Genomic DNA, 12,368 nt, shown 5'->3' on the forward strand with positions numbered 1-12,368 from the left:
AGGCCAATCACGTTTAGGCAACCTAAAATCCTGTCCCTCAAGAAAACCTAAGTGAAACATTTCCGAGGTTGTCTCACTGTTCCATATTAATACTGTGTCTTCTATCAGCCAAGTCACATCGCAAGATTCCCAAGTGTGGTCATGTTGAAAGTGAGTTGTTTTTATTGAAAACAAGGGTTGTCACCTCATTGGTGGCCAGATCACGAACACACTTTGTTAGCAAAACAAGACTTCCCTTTGACGTATCGACTTGATTTTTTTTAATGCATAACTTGGACGGAATTATTGATAGCAACATCCGACCCGGCCCACAGATCTCTCCTTTGATATTTGCTTTGAAAAATGTATGTTTTAATGTTTTTTATTTGGTGCTTTCGATGAAGGTTGTTATCGTTGTTTTCCTTGTATCAGCTAATGTGTTGTTTGAGTACTGTTTTTGTTGTTTCAGGTATGTTTTGCGTTGGTTCTGATTGAAATTGATGAACGACCAATCTGCGCGTGAAATCAACGAGTATTTTGGCTAAACTTCATTGGCATGAGACATAATATTTTAAAATATTGGAATTTTTATCCGTAAATTAAAAATTTACAAATATATGCACAACATAAAAAGAACACCGATTTCCAAATTCAAATCAGTGACGCCATACCAAAATTAGGGGCATCATTTACAGCAACTCGACTGCCAAAACCGGCGAAATTGAAAAAAAAACTTAAGTAATTTTTCAGTGCAGTAACACCGAGAGAGTTTCGATATTCGAATTTCTTATCCTACATTCATTAGCGAGTTCAATCAAGGGTCTGAGGACTGCGGAGTGCGGTTATTTATTGGCTTGCATCGGCCCTCACAATTACGTCTGAAGGAAAAACTTTCGCCATTACGGGCCCCCAAGGCTTTCATACAAAAAATAAATTGTACACGTTGGCTGTAGTGCGTAATGGATTCCGGGTTTCGATTTCGTTCGGCCATTGTATCGGAAGGTATCGAACGTACGGACCGCACGCGTGCGACTGTTTATATGTATATGTATTTGTGTCTAAAATGTTTATTTGATTCTGGTGTATTTTTTTGGGTTGGACGCTCAGAGAAATTTGGGTGCCGTTTTATGTTCATTAGTTTTTGTAGAGGTGGAGGTATTCAATCATTGGAGCCAGGTTGTAAAGTCTCTACTACCTGGGTCTTTAACATAAAATAAAAAATAAGTATGGGAGATTTATATACGAAGTAACGCGGTCATTATATGGTTGAGAAGCCACATTAAATATTCATTACTTATCCTGAAAAATGCTCCTAAACACATTCTTATTTTTAGAAGACTTATGTAAGTAAATGACCGTTGCATTTCCAAATATACATGGACATCAAATGTGAACTACTGTCTATATAAATCGTAAGGGAATGTACGACTGTACGTCGAACATACAACATATATATTAGCTGATTGATTATGAATTAGTAGCAACAAGCAAGATTAGTATCGACCATGTATTATGTAAGATACTGAATTATTCACGTTGATTATGTACATATATTTTATGCATACAGCAATAGATGTATACTTATATTTTCATTGGAGTTTTGATGAGATGGCTTTTCTGAGAAGGTCGCTTGTTTTTGCTAGGTCTTCTAGGAAATGCGTAATCACAACGTCATGTTGTCATATGTCTTTATTCTATGGTTCGTCTCACATGGCAAACCTACTGAAAACACTGCGTAAAATGTTTCTTAGGCAAAGACATGACGTGATAAAATTCTCCTCTACGTAAGTCAACTATCTATTCTTTGTTACGCGTTAATCTCAGGTCTTATTTGAAAAAATATTTCAATTTCAGATAGGTAGCCCTTTAATTAAGGGATCTAAAGGTTTTCCGGGTGCGTGGAGTAATTTTTTTCACAATCTAGTAGTACTAGGTCCTACGCTTTTACCTCTTCTCAGACTCCTGTAGTTTCCTCAAAGCACTAAAATGAGCGATCACAAAAACCGTCTATAACTACAATAGATTTCCCGCATCTTCTACGTCGTAAATTGTAAGCGGGGACTAAAGGAAGTTTTATTAAATTTCAATGTGTAGACTTGTCTTCGGATTGTCGGCACACCTGCCAACTGAATTACGGGTTACGTGTTCAGCAATCGGCATGGCTGTTAAAGCGGCAGATTTGTGCTCAAATGGTTTGTCTGAGAGTGAATGGAGCTTATGAGTGGCTAAAGATGATGTATTTTTTGTCTTGGCTAAACTGTTGTGGTGAAACATAAATAGTCTGAATGCACATTTCCATATTATGCAGGTAGATTTGACGGCCAAGAAGAGTTATATTTTTGGAGGATTCGAATGGTTATCATTTTATCTACACACATCGATAATCGTCTACACATATCAATGGCTTATGGATAGCAAGTGAAATTAACGAGAATATAATATAAATGATGGGAAAAAAGAGTATTATATTTTCAAAGAAAAGTCAACTGGTCCACATCCAAGGATTAAACATTTTCACCGTTAGTCAAAAGACAGCAGAAAATTCATTAATATCGCTATACAAAGAACAAAAAGATTTTTATTAAAATTACGCTTGCTCATTTTCATGACAGGCCTGAACAATTTATTTTAATTTCAGCAATTAGTTACTGAATCACTTGCCAAGATTTATATGACCCATATAAGAAGCTAGCAGTCTTTAGCGTTGAAAGTCAAGTTACAAAGTAGATATTTTGTCCCAGTTTCCAAGAACAATGCCCTTAATAGGCTAGGAATATTGAACATATTATGCTAGCTAAACTCTCTCACAGTATAGGCTAGGCATCACGAACAAACTCGTTTACTTTTCCTAGCATGCAAGTAATAAAATGTGACTTAGTTCCTACATTGTTGAAACGGTGTGCCTACGTAGCAAACATGCTACGGCGTAGCGATGAAGGTGCGACTACGGCGTAGCTGGTTACCTAAAATTCAGTTTGTTAGCATCGAGTTTTGTTTAGCTTTGTAATGGAAACGATCCCATTCCGGTAGTAATTTAACGTTGCAAGCAGATACAAAACTTACATAAACAGGCATGCTGACCCATAAAGTTTTAAGATTACACAGGCCGTCGCCGCAAGATAGTAAATTGGAATATTCACAGCGAGGCAAAATGAGAGGGCCGAAAACGGGCCACCTGTGCGGGAAATGTTATTATCTCATTAGAGGAGCCCTTTCCGTTTCCTCAATTTGTTACAAACAAACGGAATTTTAATATTATCTTGGTAATAGGTTCCGTTGTTGATAATCCTCGGGCGCTTTGTCGTTTTGTTAAATAAACTGTGGAAGGAACATACTTTGCCGTTTGCGTTTTGTTTTTGCTGGTTAATTGGAATATCTAGTAATTGTGTTTGTGGTTCGCCTGGAGGGGAATGGAAACTATTTCTGTTGTTTTGTTTCTTTTGGTCGCGTTCTGAAAGTTTGTTTTTGGAATAAGGGTATTAGGTAGTTTGTGGTTGGAAAAATGTGAAACGGTGTTACCATTTATAGTTTTCATAAAAAGTGAGAACGTAGTGTGTAAGTTGAAGGTTTTGTAGTCGTTATTTGTTGTGTATGTTATTGGTTATTTACATTTACGAATTATTAATTTATAAATATACCAAACCTCTTGCTTTTTAAGAAGTCAATTAAATACTCAGTTATTTCAACATATACAAAACGTGTTTATGCTGATAACAGCATATACTAAAACGAAATAACCCAATAACCCAAAAGTACTAGAAAACAGATATAACAAACAATGAGAAGCAATTCGCAAATGATACGAAAACGTCAGATATAATTAAACCGGGACAGGCCCGCAGGCTTGCGTGCTCCTTATATAAGAACGTTCTGCTTATGTAAGAATAAGAATATTGCGTGTTACGTCATTCGTGAAACAATGTTCTTATTCTTGGGAGTTTATATTCAGGAAATGGTAGTGTTTTTTATATACCTAATGTATAAAATATCTGATCCTCAATATATTTTTATACTAGCTGGTGCCCGCGACTTCGTCTGCGCAGGTTTAGTATTTCGAACAATATGTTTACAAATTGTAGCCTATGTGTTATTCTGATGTATAAGCTATATTATTGTAAAGTTTCATTAAAATCCATTCAGTCGTTTTTGCGTGAAAGAGTAACAAACATCCATACATCCATACATACAAACTTTCGCGTTTATAATATTAGTAGGATAATGTTTTTAACACACGTGTTGTTATAAAATGTTTTGCCTCGTTGGTCTAGCTGTCGCAAGTGCGGCTGCTGATCACGAGGTCTCGGGTTCGATTCCCGAGTCGGGCCGAAATTGCTTTGTGGGTTTTAGAAGACTTTCACAAAGCAGCCCGGAGCCTGGAAGCTGGTGATTGATACACCCATGCATCGGAGAGCACGTAAATGTCGGTCCTGCGCCTGATCTCTCTCCGGTCGTGTCGGATTACCGTCCCATCGGGCTATGAGAGTTAAGTAATAGTGAGTGCACCTGTGTCTGCGCAAATGCTCGTGCACTATAATATGTCCTGCGTAGTTGGCTAATCTCCTTACATGAGAACAGCCGCCGTAGCCGATAATCGGCTAGGAGGACATCATCATCATCATCATCATCAGTGTTATAAAATCTAACAATAGTCTCGCTAGAATATCATTGAATTTATAAAAGTAGTTTATCTGGGATCTTTAATACAGCTGAAAACTCTTGTTTGTATCTCTTAATCCCTATATATTTTGCATGTATTGCATTGTACAACCGTGCAAACGTTTCTTTTAATGAAATTGATATCGTGTTTGTATAATATGTGTACATTATTAAATGATGGCTTGATGTATTCTTAACTTTAAATATAATAATGACTTTATTTATTAATTGATAAGCAAAGTTAAAGTTGTATGATTTACTTACAATTTATTATATCAAAATCAATACCATCAATGACGTATTCTATATACCATTTCAATAAGATTTGGTCAAAGTGCAGGTTAGAGCAATTCAGTCGGTACAATGCGTGCAGCGAAGTGAATGCAGGCCTAATGTCTCGGATATTGATCGAGTCAACCTATTGGACTGAGGGATCTAACGGCTTAGATTATTACTGTTTTGGTTATCTGTTAGTAAGCTAACTGATGTTGTGGGATTTGGTATTGACAAGCTCATGGCAAAGTAAGGATTGATCGATCATTAAGTTAAGCAACGCTTATTGCAGTCGGTCTAGGGATGGTTGACCGTCTATGTCATGACGAGTTCCTCTATTTTTGGAAGGCCGCAAGTAAATCCCGAACCTAAGAACGAGCGTCATCTCACAAAATGTGTTAATATGACAAAATGGCTTCTGTGCAGCTATTCGGGTCATGGTCCGTGATGACAAAAAGTTTGGCGAGAAATATACCTGTATGATAGGTAGTGTATGAAGTTAGGTATATATTGTGCATTCTCAAAAGTAAGTCACCATACCAAATAGGTTCTAAAACTAAACGAAAAGTCCACCTAACCCAAGATTCCGATATCTACTATTACGAACCAATTCTTTTCAGTCAATCTCGATGTTCAGTGTAAATTGCATTGTTATCTGGGAGCCACCGTCCACTTCAGCCTTATCGGGATGCAAGTAAATCTCAATGGTAGCTGGGAGATTGTGAAATATTGCCTCGGAAATTGCTTCGGATTTGAATAGAATGAGCCAGGTTTCCTTTGAAAGGATAGTTTAATCGTGAACGATGGTTCCTTTCGTTTGTTGTGGACTGAAGGTCAGGCTCGGGTTTGTTTTTTGTTTTATTTTACTGGTTTGTTTAGGCAATCGCTCGTCTTTTGTTTGGTGAGCAGCCGTTTCAGTGTTTGTTTGAGAAATATAGTTACAATTAAATGCATCAAACTATGTATGTGGTATTTTTTTCCCTACATTTGGCAGATTTTTAAATGCCGCCGTAATCGGGATAAAGATTTTTTGTCTACGAACAAGAAAAACTACGAATGCGCAAAAAGAATTGCCGGTTTCTCTTCACACAACAATTGTCACGGCGTACGACTCATGACATATTTCGCGACAAAAAAAAGGGAACAAAATATACCTCCAATGCCTTTTCCAATTTCTCGTAACATTGTCAGTTGACTTGATTTTCTGGTAACGCAAGTGGGACGTTTCCCGCTTACGTGGAAACGTAAATGTTGCCAGCGTCATGTTTCGCATGCCAAGCATATGCCAAGCGGACAAATTGAGTACGTAGCGCGTTAGTACACTACACAGATGTGTGGCAGAAGAACAGATTTGAAGGAAGGTTATAATATTGACTGTGATATATTAGAGTTAAACTTATATTACAGTCAATACATTGGCAGTAGGTAAATTATATGGGATTTGATAGTAGAAAGGTAGTGGTGATTTATTTAACGTTGCTGAAAATTCTGGAACAGGGATTTAGGTTAAGTCCTAAATCCCTGTTCCAGAATTTTCTAAAATAAATAAGTAAAATATCTAAGAAAATAAATCACCACTACCTTTCTACTATCAAATCCCATATAATTTACCTACTACCAATGTATTGACTGTAATATAAGTTGAGACGTCTGTCTAATGCGTCAGTCTGTAGGCTTAGCTATACAATTGCTGTTTAACCCAAATATTATAAACTCTTTTGCAAAAAAAACGGGCACCTATGCGAAATCTTATTTTTAAGGACTTTACGTGAATTTCAAAGGGTTTTAATGATTGTAGTATGTTTCTAGCATCAAAAGAGTTAGCCGAGCATGCGTGAGAGTGTATTCTAAATTTGAATTTTGTACAATTGCTAAGAAATTGGTTAAACCTTGTTTTGGACTAATTACTGGCAGAAAGTTCGTCGGTGTTTTGAAAAGTTTTTGAAGTGATTTTCAGGAAAATGATAATGCAGTTTTAATTAATGATTAATGTACTTTTTTGTTAGATCAAAACATTTTTGAAAACCATGCGTATTTGATAAAATTTTCACCTACTCTAAATGGGCTATACTGATGATTGATGGCAATATTAAGAGTTTCGGTATTTTAGTGTAAAGCGTTCTATTGTTTAGATATTGTACCCACGTGTTTTAAAATATCGCTTTTTCATAAATAAACACTATTTAGAAGAGTATCAGTACCTTTGGCTGCGATTAAACCAATTTAAAGTAAGCAGTGCCCATCACAACTCGTCTCCTATAGGACTTTGACATTTTAAAAGTCTTGAAATTCTAAAATTACAGAAAATAGCGCATAGACTGTGAGCACGAGGTCTTAAGGTCTCGTAATCACAGATTTTTAAACAACCTCGTCGCTTGGGAAACTCCGTAGACCCCTGAAGATCTATGAGTCTGAGCGTTCAAATAGCGTGTTTTCATCCCACGGACATTTTATTAAATAAACTTGCCTGCATCGAGATTTTCTGGCATCTACAGCACTTTCCTGCTTAAATCATAACAATAATTGGGTATCTGCTCATTTCTTAAGAAACATACGTTTGGCCAATAACTTTGAATTCTTGACTCCCTTTAAGCTAAATCATCGTTTAGTAACCCGATACCTATGGAGTTATTGAGAGCTTCAACGTGGCAATAAGTTGACTTTTAGATAGCTTTAACCCTCCTCATCATTTTCATGTGGTTAATTTTAACATTTATCACAAAGTTTGGTATGTTTTAAATGTCAAAGTCCGATAGGAGAAGAGTTGTGATGGGCACTGCTTACTTTAAATTGGTTTAATCGCAGCCAAAGGTACTGATACTCTTCTAAATAGTGTTTATTTATGAAAAAGTGATTTTTTGAATCGCGTGGGTACAATATCTAAACGTTAGAAACGCTTTACACTAAAATACTGAAACTCTTAACATTGCCATCAATCATCAGTATAGCCCATTTAGAGCAGGTGAAAATTTTATCAAATACGCATAGTTTTTCAAAAATGTTTTGATCTAACAAAAAAGTACATTAATCATTTATTAAAACTGCATTATCATTTTCCTGAAAATCACTTCAAAAACTTTTCAAAACACCGACGAACTTTCTGTCAGTAATTAGTCCAAAACAAGGTTTAACCAATTTCTTAGCAATTGTACAAAATTCAAATTTAGAATACACTCTCACGCATGCTCGGCTAACTCTTTTGATGCTAGAAACATACTACAATCATTAAAACCCTTTGAAATACACGTAAAGTCCTTAAAACTAAGATTTCGCATAGGTGCCCGTTTTTTTTGCAAAAGAGTGTATATTACAGCTTCGACAGTATTTTATTTTTCTCAATTAAAAATCTATTCAGCAATAAGCTTTGTCACCTAAATCCAACCTTCTGCTTACTAACTCTATCATGTCTTCATGAGAATCTCGCTGGTGAGAGATTGAACTACACGAGTTTGCGATGTGACTATTTTCCAGTTGAGAATTTTATGTATCGCGCCTCGGACATCTGCGGCCGGCTCGGCACGTTCTCAATTGCTGGACGCATTTAGTTGTATACAGGCTGGACTTTTTACACGTATTCTGGTACAATATAAATGGAAGACAAATAAAAAAACATCCTTTGGCTATGAATTGAAGTATGTAATTAACGCCCTATACATAGATGTAATTTTATTCTAGTATTTTTATAATCAGCCATTATTTTATATGAATTTAAATATGGAATCCGAAATGGAGGTTTTACTCGACTATCGTATTGTCTATGTCCAATGCTGAACTAGACCTCTTTGGCATACATTTTTTTATGTAGCTAATTTTTTCCTCTACATGTGTTGTGCCAATAATTATTTTGTTTCCACTTTTATTTATCTTGTACGCTGTGCTACAAGGAAGCTTAAAGGTATGTATGTATAAGCTTATAGATATACCACCCTGTATACAAGCAAGCACTGTCGTTATTACATGACATGTGTACCTCTTACTTAGTAAGCTTCATGTATTATTCCACGCATCCATTTCCTTCCTACTGTACGTTGATGTCAATATTTCTGAATTATGAAGAGAGGTTTGAAACCTGCGTATTGCATTCGTACTACTCTTTATTATTTTCTTGTTTAAAGAATAAATACATAATCCTATATAGGTAAAATCATATTGTTATACTTTTTCTTACTTTCATTTTATAGTGCAGACAACTATAATTACACTTCAATTTTAATTTTCGAATTCACGCCAATAAGCGTTTAAACCTTTATCTATTCGCATCATAATTAAATTTTTCACTACAGCAACTGATACTTTCCGCAATAAAGCACATTAAAGTAACAACACAGTATGAAAGCCGAAAGCAGTGAGAAACATGAGCACGACCCGTGTCCGAGGCACATTTGACGTTTATGAGGGTAAACAAACAATGTGCTAGTGTAATTCGATCTGTTTACACTAGCGGACATAGTTTTTGGGATAGTTTTAAAATTGCAAATCAATTGAGCTTAAAAATGACGAGCTGTTTTAATAATCGTTTGTTATTGGGTCTAGCATTAAAATCAGCATCCGCGGAATTGTATCCTAATGAATGTAGTTTTTTTGAAGAAAAAAAAACGGTGCCTGCTATGTTAATGGTCTTCTGCTGATAAATAGACCGGCTATTCTAAAGTTAGTCAAATTTTTGCTGTATTTGATATTTCACTACTGAAACTAACTGCAAAAATATGAATACAATAAATTATGTACCGTAGGTATATATAACAACTAGCTGTGCGTTGATAAATAGCCTATGTGTTAATCGAGGGTATCACCTATCTATATACCATATTACAAACAAATTGGTCCAGCCGTTTTTGCGTAAAATAATAACAAACATACATCCATACATTCTCACAAACTTTCAAATTTATAATATTAGTAGGAAGTAGGATATAAGTAGGATTTGCCAACAAATTTTATTTTGACTGGCCCCAATTTCTTTCATTGAAGTGTACAGAAAAGGCTCTCTAAATTTATTAGCGGATGTTCATGTGTACATAACGTTTAATTTGGGTTTTATTGTAGTTTCATTATGAAGGACTAGTGGCAGCTTATTTTGTGACTGATCTTCGATTAATTTAGGATGTTAAAGTGACACAATTATTTGAAGATTGCTATTCGTCTATCCACCTCAAAAGTCGAAGTGGAAATATCTTGTTTTATTTTTGCAAAGAGGATACTACTAATGGTGTACGACAGTACAGAACTCTTCTGGTGTTTGATTTTGGTATTCTATCCCAAGAACTTTCTTACGGTAAATGTTGATTATAAACTGAAAATAAGGAGGCTGAAAGTAAGGCTTTTCTGTTAATATTAACCAAAAAAGATCTAAGTTCTTAAAATCTCGGTGCCTAGATGTAAAAACAATCACACACACTAACAAATCAACAAGAATAATCTCTTCCTCTCTACACTTGTCGGCAAAAAAAATGGGACAGCTCGTTTAAACAAATATACATAGGCATGTGAAATACCAGAAACAACAGTGTCACGCTAGCAAAAGTCACTCCACAGTCGATGGCGTGCATACAATATGACCCAGCGTATATTTTTATCCGTAACCAAAAAAAAAAGTTTTTCGTTTCAATTCACATTCGATTCCAACGCGCGTCCATTTTGATTTTTTATTTGTTTTAATTGAATATTTTTTTATGCAGGTACGTAACATATAAATTGTGTTTTCGGTTTTAGATACCTATGAATGATTGGAATGGTTCATAGAGAATGAATTTTGTGCGAAAAATATTTTAGATTGGTTTTATTTGTGAAGCGTACAAACAGAAATATAAAAAGAATAAAATAGCATGGATATTACCACAAAATGTAATGAAACTGCGAGTATTTTTGAGATGTAAAATTACATATAAACCGTACTATATTTTTGCTTTTGATATTTGCAAACATAATTTTGTAAAAAAATCTCAAACATTATTTTACAAGATGAACTCAAAATGAGAGATGTAGGTACATATGTATACCATATTATTTTATACATCTACAGTCTTACTTATAAACTAATAAGTTATACTTAAGGGGTGTTTAAGAAAAAATCTTACTTATAAACGTGGCTGAACTAAATCATTTTCTTAGCAATGTCTTAAATTAGCTGTCAAATTAAGTAGCCTCACACCCTTGTTTAACCCGCTAATTAGCAAAATGGCTGGATTCTTACCAGCTGATTTTTCATTTCCGGTTTATTGACAGCTCATCTTTTTAATTTTGAATTTTACGGATGCCATTGTTGCCATTACACAACGTTTTCACGACAAATATTTTTTTAAGCTACCAACATTCCGGTAGTGTTGAGAAATTAGTATGTTTTTATGACATTATCTGTTCATTACTTAAGACATGCTTAAGCAACGTTTATAGGTCAAAATAATTTAATCACTACTTAAAGCTTTAAGTAGTAATTTGTTAAAACAATGATTAGAAGATGATTAGCTGATTTTTATAAGTAAGGCTGAAAATGTACAAGTGCTTACATCTTACACCATAACAGCAGTATAAACCTGAAGTGCCTACTGATACAATTCAGAGCAGCGGAAACAATAAAAGTAAGAGTTGTCAGCCTACAGCGCTGAGTGAGTATTCGTGTACAAATTGTACACTCAAGCACAACGCGCTTTAAAACATTTATACTGTGTTGTACAATGTACAATAGCGATCACGCCTGCAGCGGTACAGGTATCATTAGGTGCTAAAGTGTAATTGAAAATTGTGTTAGGATAGGTAAAAATATATTTTGCAATATCGAAGATTACTGTATTTGGTTAAAAAAAATGGTAATTTGAAAGAGTATTTATTCTGAAAATATGTGACATAGATGTCCCCGTTCGCGCAATGTTGACCATGCCAGACTTCCAAACAGAGGATCGCCGATACGGTCAATATAGATAACTAGCTTCTGCCAGCGGTTTCACCCGCATCCCGTAAGAACCTCTCAACGAACTCGAATAAAAAGTAACCTGTAGCCTTCCTCGATAAATGGGCTATCTAACACTGGAAGAATTTTTCAAATCGGACCAGTAGTAGTTCCTGAGATTAGCGCGTTCAAGCAAACAAACAAACTCTTTAGCTTTATAATATTAGTATAGATAAGCATATTTTTAGGTATCTAGGTCGTAGCTTACTTATTGAAAAAATAAGTAATGTCTCAAATATTTAACACTTAAAACATATTTTAAAAAATAGAGATGTAATAAAGTTAGTTTTTGCTCATAAACCTGAAAGTTTACTATGACAACTCACAACACATGCTGTAGTAATATTTTAATAAAACAGTGTATAAAGTTACATTGATAGGTTGCCACCCGCAGGTTTTTCCGCAGCTGCATTTGACGGCTTATATGAAAATTGATAAGCCAGTGAAGGCTTTCATCACATATCAAAGCAAAAACACCGCGGTGAATGCAATATACAACCCTGGGTAATCGATA

Source organism: Helicoverpa armigera, chromosome 10, assembly GCF_030705265.1.
Source record: "Helicoverpa armigera isolate CAAS_96S chromosome 10, ASM3070526v1, whole genome shotgun sequence".
Classification (NCBI taxonomy): domain Eukaryota; kingdom Metazoa; phylum Arthropoda; class Insecta; order Lepidoptera; family Noctuidae; genus Helicoverpa; species Helicoverpa armigera.